This window comes from Diospyros lotus, chromosome 6, assembly GCF_014633365.1.
Source record: "Diospyros lotus cultivar Yz01 chromosome 6, ASM1463336v1, whole genome shotgun sequence".
Classification (NCBI taxonomy): Eukaryota; Viridiplantae; Streptophyta; class Magnoliopsida; order Ericales; family Ebenaceae; genus Diospyros; species Diospyros lotus.
The window spans coordinates 38,386,943-38,413,353 of record NC_068343.1 but is presented as its reverse complement, the minus strand read 5'-3'; the positions used below and the strand labels follow the sequence as shown (position 1 = coordinate 38,413,353).

General features: G+C 39.7%; 1 long non-coding RNA gene across 1 annotated transcript; it reads right to left on the bottom strand.

Annotated features, from left to right (window-relative positions):
• Nucleotides 1-319: 319 nt before the first annotated feature.
• On the bottom strand, nt 320-18,708 carry LOC127803977 (uncharacterized). The gene is made up of 3 exons (XR_008023633.1): nt 18,603-18,708; nt 837-921; nt 320-527 (listed from the first exon to the last, which is right to left on the bottom strand). It is a non-coding gene; the product is annotated as an uncharacterized LOC127803977 (long non-coding RNA).
• Nucleotides 18,709-26,411: the final 7,703 nt, after the last annotated feature.

Sequence of the window (26,411 nt, the reverse complement as noted above, 5' to 3'; positions counted from 1 at the left end):
TCACCCGACAACCACAACTGAAGGGTTGGACTATGTTTCTATAGGAAACGCCCTAGGTGGGAACTAGGCTTCGTCCTTCCCTTCGCTCCACTCAGGAATCGGTCCCAACTCAAATAAGAAAAATCTAGCGGACCAAGACCCGAAACCCGAGTGAGCTTCACCTCTCTTCGACTCATCCCATAGCAAGCCAGAGGTGACCTAGGCACAAAGCTAGCATACAAACACTTCGCTGAGTATTGGGGATTTATGAGAACATACCTTGGTGATCTTAACTCGGTCCGAAACTTGGCTTTATCGACTATGCCACATTCAACAAGCAATCTCACAATCATCTATCACACTATGATGATTACATCAATTAAATACATTTAAGCTCAATAACACAGACATTTACTCACAAGGGTATACATACACCACGCCCCCTGGCTACATACAAGCAATATTAAAAATACATAACTCGGGCAACTCAGCTAGTTGCCACAACGGCCTCCCGGCGCCATCCCTGCTTGCATCCGGACTTGCATTATCTACACATGAGGTAAAACCTCATGAGTTATAAAGACTCAATAAGGGTGCAATGCATGTAAATGTGAATATAATCAAGTTTATGTATGCCGATGCATGCAAATGAGGCTAGGTCCACTCATCCTCACAACCCACTAAGGTTTGAGGCATCAACCTATCAACCCCCACCACACTAGTCCTCCATATGGCCATTAGTCCACTAGTTCTTGCATCACACAAGATATAACCACTACATGCCAATGCAACATAAAAACATTATCAAACACATTTACCAACTTGCAAGGCCACCTCCACATGGGGTCGTCCCTTACCTGGCTCGAAGCCTCAACTCTGCCTCAGCACGAACTCCAGCCCGAACACCGAGCTCTTCTAGGATCACCGTCTCCCCGGTCGGACCTAGATGCAACCACACACAAAATCCCAACTCCATTAACCTTCGGCATTAAACCAATGCCCTCAACTACGCTGCACATCACCAAAATCATTCATTAACAAATTTCAAATAACCACAACATAGGGTTTAATCCAACTAATACTACCTAATTCATTATCTCACATAATGAGAATAATTAAATTAATTTACTTCAATTAATTCAAAAGAATTAATTAATTATCTCATTCAATTTGGAAGGAAAAATCGGCCAAACGCCCACGCTGACGTTGCTTCCCGAGCTGTCGTCTCATGCCCGAAATCCCATTCTCGAGCTTCCGGGACTTTTCCCAAATTTTCTGAAATTTTTCGGGATTTTCTCCTATTTTCTAGAATTTTCCATATTTCTTTATTTTCTTTTCCCTTTATTTTCTTTATTTTCTTCCTGCACTGTTCACTGTCTTCTTCCTTCTCCATTTCCCGCGCACACTCGGCTTCTTCTCAAGCACCCGCGCACAGTAGCTCAGCTGCGCACGCCAGCCGCCGCTACCACCAGCACGCCACCGACTGCTGCTTCACGCAACCACGCCGCCCGCTGACCAGCCGCCACCGCCTCAAGCTGCCCCCACGCCGCGAGCAGCCACCTGCGCTCATGGCAGCCATGGCTATTCCAGCCACCCACGCTAGCCAAGCCAGCACCCACGTCATCGCTGGACGTCGCGACCACCGTCGATTGCCATCATCCGAGTTGCTGATGCCTCCTTCCTTGCTGTTTGGAGCATTGACAGAAGCCACATCTGCCATAGCCGCCTCTGCTCGCTGCCGTTGCTGCTTCCATGGCCGTCGCTGCATCACATAGCCTCTTGGCTGGCTATCTCTCCATCTCTTGATCTCTCTCTCACTCTCTCCTACAAGCTCTCTCTCTCAGCTTCTCGCGATCTTCGGCCAGGCTCCCTCTCTCTCTGTTTCAGCCATCAAACGGCAGCCATGGTTGCTGCCTTCGGTTAGCACATCCGGCCAGCATCTCTCTCTTGCAAGCTCTCACTCGCGATCTCTCTCGCTTGCAATTGCATGCCCAGCCCCGAGCTCCCTCTCTCTCTCGCTGCCATTTCTCTTCTCTCGGCCAAGACTCAAATGAGAGGAGAAAATCAGATTTCTTAATGGCCAAGCACTGTAGTTAGCTTGCCCTCCAAGCTCACGTGTATACTTATATATATACACCATTACACATTTGATCCTCTCTGATTTATAAATAACAGAGGCAAACTCCTAGGAAGCTTCAAGGAAGTTTCCTCTCACGGCACACACATATATACACCTATTACACATTAAACCCTCCTAATTCTCAAAATTCCACTTAAGAGAATTGATAATTGCACTTGGGGGATTTTATAATTACACTTGGACCCTCCCAAGATTTTAATTAATTTCCCACAAGCAACTAAAACATTAATTCTCCAAAATTAATAATTTGACTTTTACTCGATAAAGCTAATTTCGTCCCTACGCCTGCACGGGACCTTAATTTGACCCGAAAACACTTAAGGGTTGCCTTACTCAGAAAATCGAACCACCCCTAGGGTCCCCTTAGCTTCCAGGAGGTCCCCTCCGCCTATTCAGTATTGGCACCCACTCAGGCTTATACAGAATTTATTCCAAAAATTATTCCCGATCGGACTGCTTCCAGCGTCATTAATCTCATCTTGAGACGCTCGTCAATCTCTTGCCCTCTTCCCTGGACATCCAAGTCCCGAGGCACTCCCAACCGCCAATTCGACGAAGTTTATTAATTAATTTCTCGAGATTGACCCTTGGGCTTTCCGGACCACCCGAGGTCCTGACAAAATAATCCAAAAATTATTTATTTTCAATACCATGTAATACCGAGTATTACATTCCCCCCTCCTTAAAGAATTTCGTCCTCGAAATTCACTTTGCCTTAATCTCTTACCCAAGATAATCACATTCTCCGGCTACTCTCCAAATCCCCTGCTCGAGAAACTTGTAGCCAAACCACTTCTCAGCTTTTACCTCAGGTTATTCCCACCTCAAGGCTTCACTTAAGCATTTGATCCTCCACTTCTCGAGGACATTTATCAACCAAACACTGTTTTGGCCTCTCGCCAAACCGCACCACTGGTCGCTGGTCATGTTTACTGCAACAACATTCATCTCCAGATGAACTTTCTCTGCCTCGAAGCATCGCTTTGTAGGTTTATTTCCTATTTCCCCTTTTTCGCACCAACCGAAACAACTCTCACTAACATTGCATTATTGATCAGTCTACCACGATTTTACGCCGATCACACACAGCAACGTTTCCAACTGCCAATCACACATGGCCACGATTTTACGCTGGTCCAACCAGCAACGTTTTAGCACTGATCATCAACCGCAATGTTTCCTTTAGTGCCCACAAGACACTCAGACACCCATTTATCATGGCACACCGCCATTAATCACAAGTATGCATAGCTTGAATCGATCCTCATGGAACTTCTCGTTACCGACCAACTTACTACGCTAGCACTACTTGGGAAGCACCCATTTGGCCCACCCTGCCAACTTCGACCATTTCATACATGGTCTTCTACTTTGACCAGCCGACCCTCATTTATCGATACGATTATGCAAAATCGATATACCTAACACCATGTCAGGTAATTTCACATTTCAACCATACGTGCATTACCCGAATCCAACTCGAGCTTAGCGATGCACACACTATTACAATCTCACCTTGAGCTTAACCATGCTCGGGCCCCAACCTTCTCCCAACCAGGAGCTCTTCGCATAAGCACACAGAGGTACATAGGCCTTCTTACTAGCCGATATCACACGCTAGTAGGGGTTTCATACCCCAAACAAGGAACTCTTCACTGAGCAACCCCTCTTAAATTCTTTACCTAATTCAGCTTTCATAATCATATCCCATGCTAGGCCTTACCTTGGCTATTAAACCCTACCGCAAGTCAAGGATCCTACCCTTGCGCTTAAGGTCGCGGAACCATTAATTAGCCCTCGTCATCACCCACGGTGCGTGGCACAAGTGATTGGCTTATTGCACCGCACCTGTAGGATGACTCGTGCCTTTGGTCCGCACCACAACAAGCTAACATGGTTATACCCCCACTCTTGTAGTGGTCTTCTAGCCAAATTCTCTTGTCTAACTTCAATTTCATTGGGACTTTTTGAATCTCACAATTTCTCAACAAAGCCTCTTACTCTTGAGGCACGAAACTTTTTGGCAATCCCAAAATCAGGCTCATTCTCAATCCATAGTAAACACCTAACTTAAACCATGCATAATGGTTCCCTTTGTCCTACTCGGCAAGGACAACACCATGACAACAATGAATTCTCTGACAACGACGATGACACCACCACGTCATCTCAAAAGACTCGCTGCTCCTTGAATCTTACTGGTCATCACAACAAACACGACCCCACCCTTAGGCCATTTTCCACAAATCACTTTGCTATACTTATAGCAGCTAGCTTATTCCTTGAGAAACTTTGGCTTCTCCCAGGTTTCTTATAACTTTTGCTACAACCAGCTCACATCACTCAGTGAGCGTCCACATTAGCTCTAATGCCATCATCATCAGTAATTTGTCTGTCGGGTATGAAAATCTATTGAAATAGTAATTAATTGGTTAATACACTGCATGATTCCTCAACTTAAGTGGAGACTGTTACCTAGTGTGAGCATTTAGGCCCATGTACTATTTTTTCTGAGTAAATAAACACTTACTCTAGTTGCAGTTTTCCTTGCCTCTCATGTTTTTCAATAGCTTCATTACACTACTTTGTTTTGAATGCCTAAAATGTCAATGAAAGAATTAAACTGGTTTCAAATTCTAATTTTGATGAATGAGTAAAAGTGTGTCGTAGGAGGTGACAGTGGGATTCCTTTGTTGAAATGTTGAGCCTGTTAACCAATTTCCTTTTTCTATTATTTTCCCTTATTAGCCTCATTGAGCCCATTAAATTATTTCTTTTCTTATTACCCTCATTTTATCCTAAACTGTGTAAATACTTGCCCTACCTAATGTGTTCGGGAAATAGTCTATCTTAGTACTGAAAAAAAAAAAAAAAGAAAAAAAAAATGATGAAAAAAAATATATATATATAAAAAAAATAAACTCCCAGCTATTCAATAAAAAGCTGATGAGAAGATGTATGCTTTCATAGTGTTGATTCATTTTTTTTGTCAACATCAAATTCAAAAAAAAAAAAAAAAATAGAAAGAAAAAAAAAAGAATGAATGAAAATGAGAATCTTCTTAAATAGAATTATTTCCTGAGGCACATTTCTTTGAATTCTTTATCCTTTTCTTTGTTTACCCATCCACCCCTAAGCCCCGTTACAATTCTTATGCAATCCCTCTACATCCTATGACACATGGAAGCTTGAGATTTGAATTTTAAAATTGAAATTTTGTTTAAAATCTGAAGTTGTGCATTTGCGCATTATTCCTATCATGAAGCTATGTCAAAATCCATTTTCTTTCATTAAAGTCCATTTCTCATTTTAGGTTGACACCGATTTGAATTTGTTTTGCATTTACTCTTATTACGGTGCATCCTAGAGAGTAGCCATGAGGGATCATTTTTCTTGGAGTGTACACCTGAGAGGGTTTGAAGTCAAAGCTTAGAGGTTGTAATGCGGGTGTGCTAATTTATTTGATTGCTTTTTTCTATGATTGAGTGTCCCATGACGAAAATCTGACAAAGAATGGTCAATTGCGTGTTAAGAGTAGCTTATTCTTGTTTTATACATTTTGGTTTCAGATTTGAAATTTAAACATTAATGTTGATATTGTGAATGAAAATCGGCCAGTATAAAATCTGATTGCTATGGGACTAGCAATGTTTAAGTTGGGGGGTGTGATTAATGCTCAAAAATGCCAAAAATTTGTTATATTTATACCCCTAGTTTAATCTTAACATTGGTTTTAATTGAATATTTATATTCAATTTGTGGTTATATGCAGGTTTAAAAAATTAATATAAAAATATATATAATATCTATAATATAAAAAAAAGTAATAATAAAATAAATATAATATAATATATAATATATAATATGTAATATATAAATATAATACATATATATATATTCTATATTCATGCGTGACATACATATATATAATATATAATATATCAATAACATATATTCTTTGTATGTAGCGTGAACCAGTGGACATGAAGTAAGGCTAATTGCAATTTGGCTTGGAGATCAAATTAAGAAGTCCAAACTAGGACCCACGCATGTGCACATTGAAAGCGAAATTGAAGTCCAGAAGCGTGAAGCCCACTATTATCAAACTGAAGCCCACAATTGAATGTTAAATTAAGGCCCAGCTCCAAGCAGCCCATGAAAATTAAAAGGAAGCCCAGCTCGTGAAATCAGCAGGCGCACAGCAGCTTCACCATGTGATCTTCTGTCAGAGCACGCGTAAATGAACGTGGTGGCATGCGATGTAATTTCTTCTTTGACCAGGGCCATTTGCAGAATATGTACATATATATATTCATCGTCGACTTCAGCACGAGGAGAGACCCCATCCGCCATTTAACCAGAATAAGGGGAAGAGAGCATTGTTTATGTTCTATTTTTTTTCATTCCAATAGTGTTGTTCATTTACTTTGTTTCATCAATACAGTGTTCTTCATTTTCTGTTAGTTACATTCTGCAATTTCTTTTCATGCTTGTTTACATTCTGTAATGTTCTTTAACTGTTTATTTACATTTCTGTATTACATTCTAGCATTTTACTTCCTGTCTCTTTAATTTTTAGTTGGAGATGTGTGGCTAAGTTTAAGCCTGGGCCAAGGCAAGGACTATGTCCAATGCCACTGCTTGCCCAAGAGAGTTGAACTCCGATTGAATTAACAGAATGCTTATTTGAATTGAGAAATGTGTGTGTATTGAATCTTTGGGTTTGAGTTGAAACATAAGCCTAACTTAGAGTCTCCATGCCATGTATGGAGGTTACTTAAACTGGAAATGGTTTCATACTCAAGCTGGAATGATTAATCTATGATCCAATTTATGGTGGTTGCTTAATTTAGACTCTCTCATGCTATGTATGGAGAGTGCTTAACCTAGAACTATCATGACCTTGAGTTGTAGTTACTTATCGGATCTCAAATGTACGTTAAGTGTATTTTGACTTATGATAGTTGCTTAATCCAGACTTTCTCATGGCATGTATGGAAAGTGCTTAACTTAGAGCTATCATCATTTTGAAATACAGTTAACTGCATAACCTCAATTTAAATCAGTTAATGTTAAGTATTTTGATATCTCTTTGGTAAATCAGTGGGCTGGCACATAAATTGCTTTGTCCCAAGATTGCTTCCATACACAAACATCATCTTATTTTTAATCTTGAAAAACAAATCATTTAGCTGAATTGGTCTAACAAACTCATTCAGCGCATAAAAATCTTTCGCCGCATTTCATTTCTGTTTTGATCTCCCAGTGAATCGACCTGGACTTTCCCAGAAAATTAAATTGTGCTACAGCGCACACTCGTACACTGGCGAGTATAAACGCCTTGTGCTTGCATGCTTGTTTTTTTTCTTTGTTTATTTTGTATGTGCTTGTTTGAAATAAATGCACAAGGTTAAGCGCAGCCAATTTTGGCGCCATTGCCGGGGAGATTGGTGATGGAATTAGTGCTGCGAAAAAAAAATACAGTAACTTAGTTTCTGTTAATTCTGTTATATGTTATTAATACATGAGACATAGGTTAGGTAGGATTCATTGTTAGAATTCTTATCTGCATTTTCATGTTCAGATTCCATCATGTCTCAGTATTTTGATTACATATCTGTGTTTGGAAATTCTTTTGGTTATCATGATCCCATTGAGCAATCTGTTTCTAGACCCTTTGAGGATTACCCAAACCTTCCTAGGCAACCAACTCCATCCTACACCACACTTCCTGTTCCCCATGATTTTAATGATGACCCTAGTGCGACATTGGATTATTTAACTCGGAAGGTGGAGTGGTTGGAATTTCAAAATTTTCAAAATTTAAGTGAGGTTAGATGCTTGGTGTGCGAGTCTTCAAATCATCAAACAGATGATTGTCCTACCATACCTGTTCTCAAGAAATTTTTGAATAGGCAACCATCTGATTTTCAGACACACCATAGTGAGGAGAGGTTTCCTTTTAACCATTTGAATCATCCATGGAACAATGACTTTGTGTTCCAATCACATGAACCTTTTCCTCCATCACCTCACCAATTTGAATTAGAGCAAGGGTTTGCATCCGATGTTTATCAATCTCCATATGAGAAATCTTTAGAGGATACCCTTCAGGAGTTCATAGAAGGTCAAAAAGTTTTTGAGCAAATGGCTGAACTTCAAGAACAAACCATTAGGGCCACAAGTGACATTTTAGAACAATTGACCTTGTTAACACAGTCCTTAAGCATGAGTGATCTGGGTGAGTTTCCAACCCAACCTAATCAAGATTCTACAGGTCAATGTGTTTGGGAGGAACTTTCGTCCAGTGATACCATTTTAGAAGAAGAAGTCTGGGAAGAGGATGAGGATAAGATCCAAAAGTTGAAATTTCAAGATGACATAGGTCTATCCACATTTGAGCCTAACTTTCTGTCCTTTAGGTTAGTCTATGTAGGGGATCAAATTAAACCAGACATGTGTGAGGTGTTTGTGCAAATTAATATGCCACATTTTGATGTAATAGATCCAACACCTCTGAATGAAACATTTTCAAAAGATGATCGTGCTTTTATAAGAAAAATCCAATTGCATCATTTTGAAAATAATGTTATAAGTGGTTTAAAGCATGTAATGATTGTTGAGATTCGAAGTGCAACCACTTATTTGATCCTTAATTGGAAGAAGAGGAAAAAGCAATAGAAAAAAAAATAAGAAGAATAAAAGGCTATTAGTTCTGCCTTCATGTAGTTGTTTTTAATTTTGAATGTGTTTTTTTAGTTCTTCTATAAGTTTGGCATTTCTCTTTAACGTTCACCAGTTTATGCTTCCTTTTTAGTTCAGATTTTGAAATCCACAATGAGCATATGGATTTTTTTTTCTGCATTGAAGACACCAGGTACTCCTAAATCTCAACTTCTTACTGTGTCTAAGGGTATTTCACCATCCAGGTATTTCTAATTTTTATTTTTTTTTTATTTTTTTTTATTAAGTGTTATTGCGTTTAAGGACAATACATAATTCAAGTTGGGGGGTGAGGTACAATTGATTCATGCTTAATTGTGGTTGTTTGTTTGATTTGTTTTTGAAAAAAAACAAAAAAAGGATTTTGATGTTTGAATAACATATTCTAAAGACCTTTGCAACATTCGAATGATCTCAGGCACATTCGAATGACCCATAGTTCTCAGTGCGCATATTGCCAAAATCATTCGAATACTCTCAAAGAAATTCGAATGTTCATGAAATTCATTCGAATGAAATTACTGTTGCATTCGAATGACCGGCCAAATTCCTTCACAAATGAGATTACTGTTTAAAATTCATTCGAATGAAGGTAAAATTCATTTGAATTCATTCGAATGAATTTGTCATTTCTTTTAAAAGCTGCAGCCGACATTCGAATACCCTCAAGGTCATTCGAATAACCTGACTTTCATTCGAATCCATCTCAAGCATCCGAATGTGACTTTGTTTGTTTGATTTGTTTTTGTTATCAGAATTAAAAAAATAAATAAATAAATAAATAAAATATATATATATATTTGCTATTTACTGGTGTTTGATTTGTTTATTTTGCTTAATATTATGAGTCTCTGTTAATTAGGCTTCAACAGTTCCAATATTTAAAAAAAAAAAAAATGCGACCCTATTTCATGTTTACCCATGAGCATGCTTGACTCTATTTTGATTTTGTTTAATTGTGTGGTCGTGTTATTTTAAAAAAAAAAAATGTATAATAATAATAATAATTAAAAAAAAATTAGTTTTTCTTTAATTTTGTTTGTGTGACTTTCTGTTTGTGTTATAAAAACATTCGAATGCAAGTTTTTGTTTATGTGTTTTTTTTGTTTGTGTTATATAATAATAAATAAGAAGAAAAAAAAATATTTCCGTTGTGTTTTAGTGTCTCAATTTGAGTGTTTAATTTTATTTGTTTATGTGTTTTTTTTGTTTGTGTTATGTAAAAAAATAAAAATAAAAAATTAAAAAAAAAAAAATTGCCTGACATTCGAATGAGTTGCTGCTACATTCGAATGACTCAAGAAAACCAAGAAGGAAATGTACAGAAAAAGAAAAAATCATTCGAATGTCTCCATTTTTATTCGAATATGCATGAAATTCATTTGAATGAAAATACTGTTGCATTCGAATGACCTGTACAAATCCTTCACAAATTGAATTACTATTTAAAATTCATTCGAATGATAATCCTAAAATATATATATATTAAATAAAAAAAACTAAAAAAAAATATATTTGAAAATTAAAAAATAATAATAATAATAATTGTTGAGAAAATATATTCAAATGTTGTCCCTAGAATTCGAATGCATCTCTAAAAAAAAAATTAAAAAAAAAATTAAATTAAAAAAATTAATTAAATATAATTAAAAAAAAACAAAAAAACAAAACAACACATTCGAATGAAATCACTATTTCATTCGAATGACTTGTGAAAACTCTTTACAAATTGAATTACTATTTGAAATTCATTCGAATGAATTTTGCATTAATTCGAATGATTTAAAAAAAAAATAATTTAAAAAAAAATAGTAATAATAAATAAATTAAGATAAAAATAAAAAAATAAAAAAAATTAAAAAAAAAAAGTTTGAACAAATGCATTCGAATGTTGTCTCTCACCATTCGAATGCATTACTTAAAATTAAAAATATTAAAAAAAATAATAATATTAAAATAATAAAATAAAAAAATAATAAAAAATATTTTTAAAATATTAAAAAAAAATCAATTTGAATGTTATTCCGGTAGCAAATAAATTACTTAAAAAATTAAAAAATAAATAAAAAATATTTATAAAAAAAATAATAATTAAAAAAATTAACAAATTCATTCAAACGTTATTTATGTAACATTCGAATGAATCCCTTAAAAAAAATAAAAAAAATAAAAAAATAATAAAAAAAATGAAAAATCAATTCGGATGAGCTTCTGTAGCATCCGAATACATTAATTTAAAAATAAAAAAATAGTAAAAAATAAAAACAAATTAATTAAAAAATTAAAAAAAATTAAAAAAAAAAGAAAAAAAATTGGGATTCTTTTACTCCTTTTTACTCCTACAATTATCCTGCATACGTATATATTTTTTCTGTTTGAGGATTAATATACTTTCATTGATGCTTATTCTATCGCATTAGATTTTTATGCTGTTAGCTAATTTGAGTTTGTAATTTGAGGCATGAGTGTGATGATTTCTTATTTGAACACATGAATGTATAGGATTTAGAATGAGTGATCTGTATGCATAGATTGTTCTGTGATTAGAAATTTGTCTGTCGGGTATGAAAATCTATTGAAATAGTAATTAATTGGTTAATACACTGCATGATTCCTCAACTTAAGTGGAGATTGTTACCTAGTGTGAGCATTTAGGCCCATGTACTATTTTTTCTGAGTGAATAAACACTTACTCTAGTTGCAGTTTTCCTTACCTCTCATGTTTTTCAATAGCTTCATTACACTACTTTGTTTTGAATGCCTAAAATGTCAATGAAAGAATTAAACTGGTTTCGAATTCTAAATTTGATGATTGAGTGAAAGTGTGTCGTAGGAGGTGACAGTGGGATTCCTTTGTTGAAATGTTGAGCCTGTTAACCAATTTCCTTTTTCTATTATTTTCCCTTATTAGCCTCATTGAGCCCATTAAATTATTTCTTTTCTTATTACCCTCATTTTATCCTAAACTGTGTAAATACTTGCCCTACCTAATGTGTTCGGGAAATAGTCTATCTTAGTACTGAAAAAAAAAAAGAAAAAAAAAATGATGAAAAAATATATATATATAAAAAAAATAAACTCCCAGCTATTCAATAAAAAGCTGATGAGAAGATGTATGCTTTCATAGTGTTGATTTATTTTTTTTGTCAACATCAAATTCAAAAAAAAAAAAAAAAATAGAAAGAGAAAAAAAAAGAATGAATGAAAATGAGAATCTTCTTAAATAGAATTATTTCCTGAGGCACATTTCTTTGAATTCTTTATCCTTTTCTTTGTTTACCCATCCACCCCTAAGCCCCGTTACAATTCTTATGCAATCCCTCTACATCCTATGACACATGGAAGCTTGAGATTTGAATTTTAAAATTGAAATTTTGTTTAAAATCTGAAGTTGTGCATTTGCGCATTATTCCTATCATGAAGCTATGTCAAAATCCATTTTCTTTCATTAAAGTCCATTTCTCATTTTAGGTTGACACCGATTTGAATTTGTTTTGCATTTACTCTTATTACGGTGCATCCTAGAGAGTAGCCATGAGGGATCATTTTTCTTGGAGTGTACACCTGAGAGGGTTTGAAGTCAAAGCTTAGAGGTTGTAATGCGGGTGTGCTAATTTATTTGATTGCTTTTTTCTATGATTGAGTGTCCCATAACGAAAATCTGACAAAGAATGGTCAATTGCGTGTTAAGAGTAGCTTATTCTTGTTTTATACATTTTGGTTTCAGATTTGAAATTTAAACATTAATGTTGATATTGTGAATGAAAATCGGCCAGTATAAAATCTGATTGCTATGGGACTAGCAATGTTTAAGTTGGGGGGTGTGATTAATGCTCAAAAATGCCAAAAATTTGTTATATTTATACCCCTAGTTTAATCTTAACATTGGTTTTAATTGAATATTTATATTCAATTTGTGGTTATATGCAGGTTTAAAAAATTAATATAAAAATATATATAATATCTATAATATAAAAAAAAGTAATAATAAAATAAATATAATATAATATATAATATGTAATATATAAATATAATACATATATATATTCTATATTCATGCGTGACATACATATATATAATATATAATATATCAATAACATATATTCTTTGTATGTAGCGTGAACCAGTGGACATGAAGTAAGGCTAATTGCAATTTGGCTTGGAGATCAAATTAAGAAGTCCAAACTAGGACCCACGCATGTGCACATTGAAAGCGAAATTGAAGTCCAGAAGCGTGAAGCCCACTATTATCAAACTGAAGCCCACAATTGAATGTTAAATTAAGGCCCAGCTCCAAGCAGCCCATGAAATTAAAAAGGAAGCCCAGCTCGTGAAATCAGCAGGCGCACAGCAGCTTCACCATGTGATCTTCTGTCAGAGCACGCGTAAATGAACGTGGTGGCATGCGATGTAATTTCTTCTTTGACAGGGCCATTTGCAGAATATGTACATATATATATTCATCGTCGACTTCAGCACGAGGAGAGACCCCATCCGTCATTTAACCAGAATAAGGGGAAGAGAGCATTGTTTATGTTTTGTTTTTTTTCATTCCAATAGTGTTGTTCATTTACTTTGTTTCATCAATACAGTGTTCTTCATTTTCTGTTAGTTACATTCTGCAATTTCTTTTCATGCTTGTTTACATTCTGTAATGTTCTTTAACTGTTTATTTACATTTCTGTATTACATTCTAGCATTTTACTTCCTGTCTCTTTAATTTTTAGTTGGAGATGTGTGGCTAAGTTTAAGCCTGGGCCAAGGCAAGGACTGTGTCCAGTGCCACTGCTTGCCCAAGAGAGTTGAACTCCGATTGAATTAATAGAATGCTTATTTGAATTGAGAAATGTGTGTGTATTGAATCTTTGGGTTTGAGTTGAAACATAAGCCTAACTTAGAGTCTCCATGCCATGTATGGAGGTTACTTAAACTGGAAATGGTTTCATACTCAAGCTGGAATGATTAATCTACGATCCAATTTATGGTGGTTGCTTAATTTAGACTCTCTCATGCTATGTATGGAGAGTGCTTAACCTAGAACTATCATGACCTTGAGTTGTAGTTACTTATCGGATCTCAAATGTACGTTAAGTGTATTTTGACTTATGATAGTTGCTTAATCCAGACTTTCTCATGGCATGTATGGAAAGTGCTTAACTTAGAGCTATCATCATTTTGAAATACAGTTAACTGCATAACCTCAATTTAAATCAGTTAATGTTAAGTATTTTGATATCTCTTTGGTAAATCAGTGGGCTGGCACATAAATTGCTTTGTCCCAAGATTGCTTCCATACACAAACATCATCTTATTTTTAATCTTGAAAAACAAATCATTTAGCTGAATTGGTCTGACAAACTCATTCAGCGCATAAAAATCTTTCGCCGCATTTCATTTCTGTTTTGATCTCCTAGTGAATCGACCTGGACTTTCCCAGAAAATTAAATTGTGCTACAGCGCACACTCGTACACTGGCGAGTATAAACGCCTTGTGCTTGCATGCTTGTTTTTTTCTTTGTTTATTTTGTATGTGCTTGTTTGAAATAAATGCACAAGGTTAAGCGCAGCCACCTTACTTGAAACTTTTACACGCTTCAATGATCCCATCTCATGGTTGGCTTTCATCTTGTAAGTCTTGCCCTCCACGGCACTTACGTAACATTCTCGAGTCATTCACCGACTTCACCAATCGACCCATCTTTTTGCATCACCGCAAGGTCACATGGGTCTCTCATCTCAATTTATTCGATCAACTTCGATCAAATTCAACCACAACTGCGTTAGCATCCTTTAACAGGGAGCATCGCCACACGTCTTGTTTTCACACCACAAGATATCACTCAATATATATTCACGAACCTTCTTACTGCCAAAACAACAAAGGCACTACTACGATACTTCAACTTTCACGGAAATTTAGGTCTGGCCCAGACATAACCTACAGCATACCCCAGGTCTTCACGTCTAATCGTCTCCACCGCAGACAGGTTACTCCACATAGAGGGCTGCAGTCCCTCCCGTGAACTAACCATCTATATCCAGTGGTTCTTAGCATTAGACCCGTCAACCGTAGGTATCAACTGTAGCATTATTCCCACGCTAGACCCGTTTCTTTTTCCCGGGTTTCTTTCTCAAACATCTCGAAGCGCTACAACACCCAAACATTAGCCAAACCACTTCGCTAAATCGCTTTGACACTACTTTAACGAGATAAAGGGGCTTAAACCCCACTTGGGTGCAACACCCTAACAACTCTTATTACTAGCAGTTGAGTTGTTGAACTGGCCACAACTTTCGTCACCCTACCGCATTTCATAAATCCTTAGCCCCCTGACCATCTGCATAATCACTGTGTTGCCATGTGCTTTAGGCGAGCCAACACCTGGTCACCATCATCGTGTCACTACCATACACTGGCCCAACACTGGTTCCCCATCGTGTTGCCCTGTGCTTCAGAGAGTCAACACCCAATCATTATTACCGTGTTGCTCCCTTACACTGGTCCAACAACAGTTCCCAACAGCATGGGTCAGGTCCCACTCTGATCTATTTCGCACCCCGTAAATGTGACTTTCAGCCTTCCAGTCACACCTCTGATATCAAATCTGGCATGACTACCTCGCCACGCTCGTAGCCACTATCCTTACCAGGCTTCCTACTCGGCAAAAATCTATCGGATCATTACCGCGTTCCGCGATTCTTCCTTAGGACTACTCTAGATGTCCTATCCTTTACAGGAGATTCTTGGTCTAACTTGACCAAATTTCCTAAGGTGCTACTCCAGATCTTCCGCATCTGACCCTCATTTGCAGTTCACTAAATTGCTTAGGCCCATGGGCCACTTGCCCTCAACGCGAGCCAACTCATTAGTCCTCTGCCACACAGTCCATAGCATCAGATCCGTCACATTGAGCCCTGCACCCATAACATCAAAGCTACTAAAAGCCTTCCCGAACTACGATGGTTCCACCACCATCTTACCAAAGTCATCTTACTTGGTTACCCTTGCCTTGATAACCTCAAGCTCATACTATGAGCCTAGCTCCTTAGGACTCCACATCTCTTATCGCTTAAGAGACTCTCAAACCACTTTTCCTCTTGAGGCCTCATGATCTTACCCCATGAGATCATACCTCAAGCTCCGGCACCCATAACCATAAAGCACCTACCATTACCCTCCAAGTAAATCGAGACCTCTCGTCTCTCCTTGCACACCTACAGTGCATTTAGACACGACGCCCAGCTTGGCTTTCCAGCAGGCCTCTCTCAGGCTCCCATGACTTGGAATTTAAATTCGGGGCCTCCACATTACTCGCCATGCCCTTGTCCACTTGGCATCCAAAGTTGGCATTTCCATTGCGCGCATAGCCTATGGATGTCCTGTTGCCACAATTCGCTACCCTCGGCCCACTCACCGCTCATACCCTTCATTGGGTGACCTCCGCGTCTCCCATCAAGGGTCTCGAGACCTTAGGCGTCATCACGACCCCAAGTTTCATAATGAGGGTCTATTCACCTCTCGTCTCCCGACCTTAGGTGTCCCACCAGACCCCAAGCGTCATAACGAGAGTTTTGATTGACCCCTCATCCATCAATCACATGAACGGTCACTTGGCCCTACATAACCAGGACTTCTAACCCAAATGGCTCCCACACGCATATCAACGCATGCCCAACATCTTAATCCTGGATCTAGATTCCCTTGGATTCTAGCTCGACTCACTTGGGAGTTCCATCTCATGCAAACACCCACTAGGGTTCACTTGCCACACGCCTGTCATTCCCAATGATAGACCTCGTCTCATCAAGAAGCCAACTAGGGTCCACTCATACCCTAGACACATCCCCTCTGGGATTATCATAACAATACGATCACATCGCTTGATGCCAAATCTTTTTCCTTGAGCCTCGAGCTAACACCCACTTTAGCTCATTTTATCTCAAGCGCACGAGCCTTATTGCACCACTTCCAAGGGACAACTCTATTCCCTCGAACATGCTCGGCAAATCCCTAACATAGGGACGCTCCACTAATTCCCTCCCAGACTAGTCAAGACTCGGCTTCACGTCCCCACACGAGCCTCAACACTTAAATCTCAAGGAGTCCTTATCCTTAGAACATACCATACACCCAACTTCCAATATTCAGGGTTTCCTAACACGGACACCCACACTTGGGTTTCCGGTTCTTCTTTGCTCAACTCATATACCTCTCACAGGTATATCATCTCAATCCAGAGTATTTTCTCATCCCTAGAACAGGAATATCCAAACATACTATTGTAGACCTCAATAACTTGACCCAATCCCTTAGGGTCCTCGGTCCACATGTCCAACTTTCAAGGTTATCGGACCAACCATACATTGAAATCTCAAAATTTCAAATCAATTGTTCTCGACCCCAACTCAGCAGTTAAGACATTCTGACTTATATCCGAATTCATACCAGACATCATCGACTCGCTACTCTGGCAATCGCTCACATCAATCACTTAACCGACCATACTTAACACCCAAGCACGTTAGCCTTCCTCACTTATATAGCTAGCCATGCTCTGATACCAACTGTAACGACCCGCTCCCACTTACGGGTGCCACTAGTAAATAATCGACCGGATTACTCACCCGACTACCACAACTGAAGGGTTGGACTATGTTTCTACAAGAAACGCCCTAGGTGGGAACTAGGCTTCGTCCTTCCCTTCGCTCCACTCAGGAATCGATCCCAACTCAAATAAGAAAAATCCAGTGGACCAAGACCCGAAACCCGAGTGAGCTTCACCTCTCTTCGGCTCACCCCATAGCAAGCCAGAGGTGACCCAGGCATAAAGCTAGCATACAAACACTTCGCTGAGTATTGGGGATTTATGAGAACATACCTTGCTGATCTTGACTCGGTCCAAAACTTGGCTTTACCGACTATGCCACATTCAACAAGCAATCTCACAATCATCTATCACACTATGATGATTACATCAATTAAATACATTTAAGCTCAATAACACAGACATTTACTCACAAGGGTATACATACACCACGCCACCTGGCTACATACAAGCAATATTAAAAATACATAACTCGGGCAACTCAGCTAGTTGCCACAGCGGCCTCCCGGCGCCATCCCTGCTTGCATCCGGACTTGCATCATCTACACATGAGGTAAAACCTCATGAGTTATAAAGACTCAATAAGGGTGCAATGCATGTAAATGTGAATATAATCAAGTTTATGTATGCCGATGCATGCAAATGAGGCTAGGTCCACTCATCCTCACAACCCACTAAGGTTTGAGGCATCAACCTATCAACCCCCACCACACTAGTCCTCCATATGGCCATTGGTCCACTAGTTCTTGCATCACACAAGATATAACCACTACATGCCAATGCAACATAAAAACATTATCAAACACATTTACCAACTTGCAAGGCCACCTCCACATGGGGCCGTCCCTTACCTGGCTCGAAGCCTCAACTCTGCCTCAGCACGAACTCCAGCCCGAACACCGAGCTCTTCTAGGATCACCGTCTCCCCGGTTGGACCTAGATGCAACCACACACAAAATCCCAACTCCATTAACCTTTGACATTAAACCAATGCTCTCAACTATGCCGCACATCACCAAAATCATTCATTAACAAATTTCAAATAACCACAACACAGGGTTTAATCCAACTAATACTACCTAATTCATTATCTCACATAATGAGAATAATTAAATTAATTTACTTCAATTAATTCAAAAGAATTAATTAATTACCTCATTCAATTTGGAAGGAAAAATCGGCCAAACGCCCACGCCGACGTTGCTTCCCAAGCTGCCGTCTCATGCCTGAAATCCCATTCTCGAGCTTCCGGGACTTTTCCCAAATTTTCTAAAATTTTTCGGGATTTTCTCCTATTTTCTAGAATTTTCCATATTTCTTTATTTTCTTTTCCCTTCATTTTCTTTATTTTCTTCCTCCACTGTTCACTGTCTTCTTCCTTCTCCATTTCCCGCGCACACTCGGCTTCTTCTCAAGCACCCGCGCACAACAGCTCAGCTGCACACGTCGGCCGCTGCTGCCACTAGCACGCCACCGACTGCTGCTTCACGCAACCACGCCGCCCGCTAACTGGCCGCCACCGCCTCAGGCTGCCCCCAAGCCGCGAGCAGCCACCTGCGCGCATGGCAGCCATGGCTATTCCAGCCACCCACGCTAGCCAAGCCAGCACCCGCGTCATCGCTGGACGCCGCGACCACCGCCGATTGCCATCATCCGAGTTGCTGATGCCTCCTTCCTTGCTGTTTGGAGCATTGACAGAAGCCACATCCGCCATAGCCGCCTCTGCTCGCTGCCGTTGCTGCTTCCATGGCCGTCGCTACATCACGCAGCCTCTTGGCTAGCCATCTCTCCATCTCTTGATCTCTCTCTCACTCTCTCCTACAAGCTCTCTCTCTCGGCTTCTCGCGATCTTCGGCCAGGCTCCCTCTCTCTCTGTCTCTCGTTCTCTATTTCGGCCATCAAACGGCAGCCATGGTTGCTGCCTTCGGTTAGCACATCCAGCCAGCATCTCTCTCTCGCAAGCTCTCACTCGCGATCTCTCTCGCTTGCAATCGCACGCCCAGCCTCGAGCTCCCTCTCTCTCTCGCTGCCATTTCTCTTCTCTCGACTAAGACTCAAATAAGAGGAGAAAATCAGATTTCTTAATGGCCAAGCACTGTAGTTAGCTTGCCCTCCAAGCTCACGTGTATACTTATATATATACACCATTACACATTTGATCCTCTCTGATTTATAAATAACAGAGGCAAACTCCTAGGAAGCTTCAAGGAAGTTTCCTCTCACGGCACACACATATATACACCTATTACACATTAAACCCTCCTAATTCTCAAAATTCCACTTAAGAGAATTGATAATTGCACTTGGGGGATTTTATAATTACACTTGGACCCTCCCAAGATTTTAATTAGTTTCCCACAAGCAACTAAAACATTAATTCTCCAAAATTAATAATTAGACTTTTACTCGATAAAGCCAATTTCGTCCCTACGCCTGCACGGGACCTTAATTTGACCTGAAAACACTTAAGGGTTGCCTTACTCAGAAAACGGAACCACCCTTAGGGTCCCCTTAGCTTCCAGGAGGTCCCATCCGCCTATTCAGTATTGGCACCCACTCGGGCTTATACAAAATTTATTCTGAAAATTATTCCCGATCGGACTGCTTCCAGCGTCATTAATCTCATCTTGAGACGCTCGTCAATCTCTTGCCCTCTTCCCTAGACATCCAAGTCCCGAGGCACTCCCAGCCACCAATTCGACAAAGTTTATTAATTAATTTCTCGAGATTAACTCTTGGGCTTTACGGACCACCCGAGGTCCTGACAAAATAATCCAAAAATTATTTATTTTCAATACCATGTAATACCAAGTATTACGTTCCACCCTTCTTAAAGAATTTCGTCCTCGAAATTCACTTTGCCTTAATCTCTTACCCAAGATAATCACGTTCTCCGGCTACTCTCCGAATCCCCTGCTCGAGAATCTTGTAGCCGAACCACTTCTCAGCTTTTACCTCAGGTTATTCCCACCTCAAGGCTTCACTTAAGCATTTGATCCTTCACTTCTCGAGAAAGCTCTCGTGGGGAAGACCGTGAGCCTAAGGAACAACGAATGCGGTGCTTGCATGAGTGCTATGAGGTCGGGCCGAAGTGACATGGTTAGGGACCTCCCGAGAGGCGCTATGCGTGTGCCATTGAGAAAGCTCTCGTTGGAGGAGGCTAACGTGTTCACGAGGCACTTCGGAGTAGTTCTCGTTGTCTTCTCATACATTTTATAACTGATCATGCATCGATATAAACTGTTTTTGGAGTTTCTCACTAGAAGATTCATCTTCTAATTGGACTATGTCCCTGGAATATTCAAACGTTCCAGGTTTGACGAGCAGCTCTAAGGGAAAGGAGGTAGCTGAAGGATAAGCTTACTTTACTGCCTGTAGCATGTTTAGCATATCTATGTTTATGTGCAAACCTATGTAATTTTGGATCTGTTTAAGATGTTCGGTTATCACTTGATGATGTCCATGTAATATATTTTGTAGACGTCTTGAACAATTTTATGATAAATAAAGTATTATGGTTGTGAACCATATCAGGTTCGATCTAGCTTCCGCATTCGAGATTTTAACGCCTGTCTTAGCTATTCGATTATTGGGTTTGTTAAGCTGAGAAGGTGTAAATTTGGATTTTTGGGATATTGTGTGATGTATGACAACTATTGTGATATAAAAAAAAATTTATAATCCCGAAATCCTAAGATATAACATGCTCAAGAAATTTGGGGTGTTACAACACATCTCGAGCAACGATGCTAGTTTCCACAACAGTCTCCCGGCACCATCCCTGCTTGCATCTAGACTTGTAACATCTACACATGAGGTAAAACCTCATGAGTCATAAAGACTCAGTAAGGGTACAATGCATAAGTAAATGAAGCATAAGAAAGCATGTAATGCAAAATGCAATGCAAATGGGTAGTCTTCCATGTCCTCATAACCTCCATAGGTTAAGGCACCAACCAACCCCTCCCATATCCCTAGTCCTCCATATGGCCATAGGTACACTAGAACACAAATCATGCAAATATGATCATTACATGCAACTCATACAAAAACAATTACAAATGCAAGCAAACCCCACCACTTGGGGTTATCCCTTACCTAGCTCGAAGCCCCATCTCTGCCTAGGCGAGAATGCCAGCCCGAACTTCGAGCTCTTCTAGAATCACCTCCTTCTCGGTCGAACCTAGATACCAATCACACAAAACCCCATAATATCAAACATTAACCAATGCCTTCGCTTTTTCTTACACTGCAAAATCACTCATCAACACTATCTCCAAACAACACTAACCACGACATACACCAACCGTCAATAATTTCCAAACAACCCTGACCCAGGGTTTAATCCCACAAATAATTATTCTACAACATCTCAAATAAGGCAAATAACTAGAAAAGAAAATATATAAATTACCTCAATCCATCTAGAGGAGAAAATCGGCCAAATGCTCACATTGGCATCACCTCATGGGACGCCACTTTGAGCTCAAAACCCCCATTTTTGAGCTTCTGGTATGCTCCTTGAGTCCCAAGTTAATTTCCAAAATTTTTTGGACATTTTCTAACATTTATTTCCCATTTTCCTTTTTTTTTTTTCCAGAATTTCTTTATTTTCATTTATTTTTTTTTTCTTTCCCTTCATTTCTTCTCCCGCGCACCCCTGTTCTTCTTGCTTCTTCGTGCATGCACAACGCCTACGCGCATGGCCGCCAACCACCGGCCACCGCCGCTTGGCTTGTCGGCCATCCTAGCTGCTCCTGCCGCCGTCGCCGGCCTCGCATCCGCCGCCATCACCTACCTGCGTCGCCTCCTCGGCGGTTGGCTTCCCCGAGTGCACCGCAGCCGCTGCAACTCCCACGCATCTGCCATGGCCGATGGTCAAAGCTCTTGGTCGCCATATCGCAATCGCCTTGACCGCTCCTCCTCAAGCCGTTGCAACTGGCCAGCAATCGACCTGGCTCGCTGCTGCCGAGCTTCTTCGTCGACCATGGCGGCTGTTGCCATAGCCGATCGGCCATCAACTCTCTCTCTCTCTTTCTCTCTCTCATGATCTCACTCTCGCAATCTATCATTCTCCTTTGCTCTCTCTGCTTCACGGCCATTCTCTCAAGTGAGAGAACATATATTCGAATCCAATGCAAATAGCCACTGTAACGCATCCGATGCTTATATATATATATATTACAAATAACATATATTATTTATACTAAATTAAACATATTTAATTATACCATAAGACACATAATTATTTAATAATTGCACATCAACCCCACTAATACTCCATAATCCCACTTAGAGAATTTTAATGATCACATTTAGACCCTCCAAGGTCTTAACTAATTGCCCTCAAGACACTAAAATCTTGATTTCCCAAAATTAAAAATCGTTCATTACTCGATAAGATCGATCTTATCCTTGTGCCTCCATAGGACCTTATCTTAACCTGAAAATACTGTAGGATTGACTTATTTATAAAACTGGGCCACCCTTCAGGCCCCTCTGACTTACCAATAATTTCTCGGTTGCTACTCGTGAATATTCAGTTTAGCCAATTATTTAAGCTTATATAGTAGTTGTATCGAAAATTATTTCCGATCTGACTTCTTTTAGCGTCATTAGTCTCATCTCAATACGCTCGACAATCCCTTGCCCCATTTCCTGGACATCTAAGTCTTAGGGTATTCTCGTTGTCGATTCGGTAATTTCCAAATTTATTTCTCGAAACTTACCTTAGCACCCGTCGGACCACTCACTAGCCAAATTACCAAAATGCCCTTCCCTAGGGCACCATCATTTCATTTCCCGCCTCTTTCACAAAGGGTACTCTTGGAATTTTATCTTATTTTCTAACACCGGTAACACGGGGTGTTACATTCCACCCCCCTTAAAAAGAATTTCGTCCTCGAAATTCTCTTTCACGATTCCTTTGCCTAAGATAATTTCGTTCTCAAGCTGCTTCCTCACTCCTACACTTAGGAATCTCACAGCTGTTAGTGTAGGTGCTCTAGACCCAATCAGATTGGGCATGTTGTACACTGACAATTGTAATCATGTTTATTATTTGAATAAGGAGTTGTTCAAATACACAAGAAGTCATTATATTAGTTTCTTATTATTATTATAATAACCGAATGAAACTAGATAGAAGTCCATCTGATGTATGCTGTGAATAATCTATAAAGATGTGAGATGATGCATCACAGTTTCTAGACATCATTAAACGTCCCAAGTCGTAGCAATGTCAAGAATGGACATTGACAATTGCGATAAGACATGTATGTGCTATGTTTTTGCTATGTGATAGCAATGGGGGTCTCACACCCATAGGACATGACTCACCAAGTACATAGGTGACCAATGTTGGAGAACGTGTCATTGGACATGACTCGCCATGAGAATCCATTTTGGTTATACGTTGATGGAATTCTCATACGAGATGGGTGTAACTAATCCTTGGACCTGAGGTTGTCACGGTCATCTCATAAGAAGACCGGTATGCTTTGACATTGTTTCGATGGGCCTAGACAAAGGCTACACGTGGGCGATCATTGGGTATATTGTGAGGCTTATGGAGATGGGTGCATAGCCAAGATGGGACTTGTCTATCTCTTGATAGAGGATGATGTATCTAAGACGCCTTCGGTGGATATTCACTTTAAATCCATGGCCATGGTGAAAGAAATCAATAAGGAGTTATTGATTCACTTTCTATTAAGTGAAGATATCCGAATGACCAAAGAAAAACTTATGTGATCATAATCAAGCAACACATTGCCAATTTGAGATCACATAGGATACATTGATGAGAGGATCGAATTACATGGTAACCATGCTTGTGAAAGGTTGTTGTTGCCAAAATACAACAATCTATTTTTAATTAGGGACAGACACAAGAGTCTCGGGAGTCCTGCCTTCACTGATGAGAATCTTGACGAGCAACTGGATCTGGCAGAGGTCCAGATCTGGTAATCCAACAGAGCTGATGGTCTGACAAGGCTGATGATCTGGTGGGCTAAGGATTTGGTGGCCTAAATGATCTGATGGCCTAATGATCTGGTGGCCTAATGATCTGGTGGCCTAAATGATCTGGTGGCCTAAATGATCTGGTGGCCTAATGATCTAGTGGCCTAAATGATCTGGTGGCCCAAGATGACCGGGTGACCTGAGGGTGACAAGTAGCCTTGGTGACCGAGTGACCTGAGGGTGACGAGTGGCCTTGGTGACCGGGTGACCTGAGGGCGGCGAGTGGCCTTGTTGATCGAGTGACCTGAGGGTGACGAGTGGCCTTGGTGATCGAGTGACCTGAGGGTGACGAGTGACCTTGGTGACCGAGTGACCTGAGGGTGACGAGTGGCCTTATTGACCAAGTGACCTAAGGGTGACAAGTGGCATTGGTGACCGAGTGACCTGAGGGCGACAAGTGGCCTTGTTGACCGAGTGACCTGAGGGCGACGAGTGGCCTACAAAACGAGAGCACCGTTAGGACGCGGGTGGGGGTCCCCGCGCAAACCCTCCGATGCTTCAATCAGATCTCGACAAAATATGAAATAATGCTTCAATAACTCAAAATTGCGTACCTTGTGATGAAGGCATGGTCTCATATTTATAGCCGAGGAGAGAGAGAAGACGTGCGAGAATTAGGGCGAGAATCTCGCAGCCCATTTCGATAATTTTGCGGCCCATCCGAGAGAGAAAAGAGGAGAGATTGGCCCAAGTCCACTCGACCATGACCAAGTGGGGGGGCCACTCGGTCATGACTGAGTGGGGGGCCACCCGATCATGCCTTCTTTTGCCCCTTTTCCTTGGCTCGGTTTTGAGTGGTTCCCATATCTCAACTTCAAGCCAGATTTTCACATTGATTAAGCTCGAATATCTCAAAACTCAAAACACAAACGTTGTAGATAATTCTCTTATCTTTCCAAAGGACTTTGAATCAGCTCAATTAGAGCTTGTATGAGAAAGTTATGGCCAAAAAACTAAGGCAGTGTCATACCCACTCGGCATAACCGAGTGGGTCATGAAAAGTAAGGGAAATTTGGTCTTCCCATGATCAAGTGAGGGGCCACTCAGTCATGATCGAGTGGGGGGCCACTCGTGAAAGTAAAGCATGATCGCTATGGGGCGAACAACGTAGTTCAAAAATTTTTGAACTTACCCCGATCCCGGCGATTGGATCAACGTCGAAATCAAATCATTCACAAACAAATAAATAAATCTAACCTTTAGATTATTGAGTCGTTCGCGGATTCGAGCCGTCCAAGCGTCCGGCCTCTAACTCGTGATACGCGGCACGCGTCCGTTGGCAAGGAGAGCAGAATAGGAGTGCTAACTCCTTCTCCTTTGTGCGGCTTGTGTATGGACGGAAAAAGAACGCCTTCATTTCGTATTGATGCCAAAAGAAACGAAGAAGAGTGAGCGGCAATACGTTTTTCAACTCTTGAAAAATGACACCAAAAACCCCTTATCATTTGGGCAACCCATAAATGGGTATTTATAAGCAGCTCTAGGGTTTCTTAAACCCTAATGGATATGGGCTAGCCCATTAATTCTAATTTAATTAGAATCTTAAGTGGGCTTATTCTAGTGCAACTAGAAATATAATTAAATGACCCAAATCCTTTTATAGGTTTAAATAAAATATTTTGGCCCAAATCTAATTCAAGTCCAAATATATTTTATTTAATATTTAGCCTAAATCTAATTTGGTCCAAATATAATATTTAATATTTGGCCCAAATCCAATTTAGTCCAAATATAATATTTATTTTAATATTTGGCCCAAATCCAATTTAGTCCAAATATAATATTTGACCCAAATCTAATTTAACCCAAATATTAACTTAAACCCAAATATATTTTATTTCCTATTTGCCACTCTATCAAATAGGAAATTATTAAATTAGAAACTCCTTCCTAATTTAATCAATTGCCATTTTAGGAAACTCTTTCCATTATGACGACCC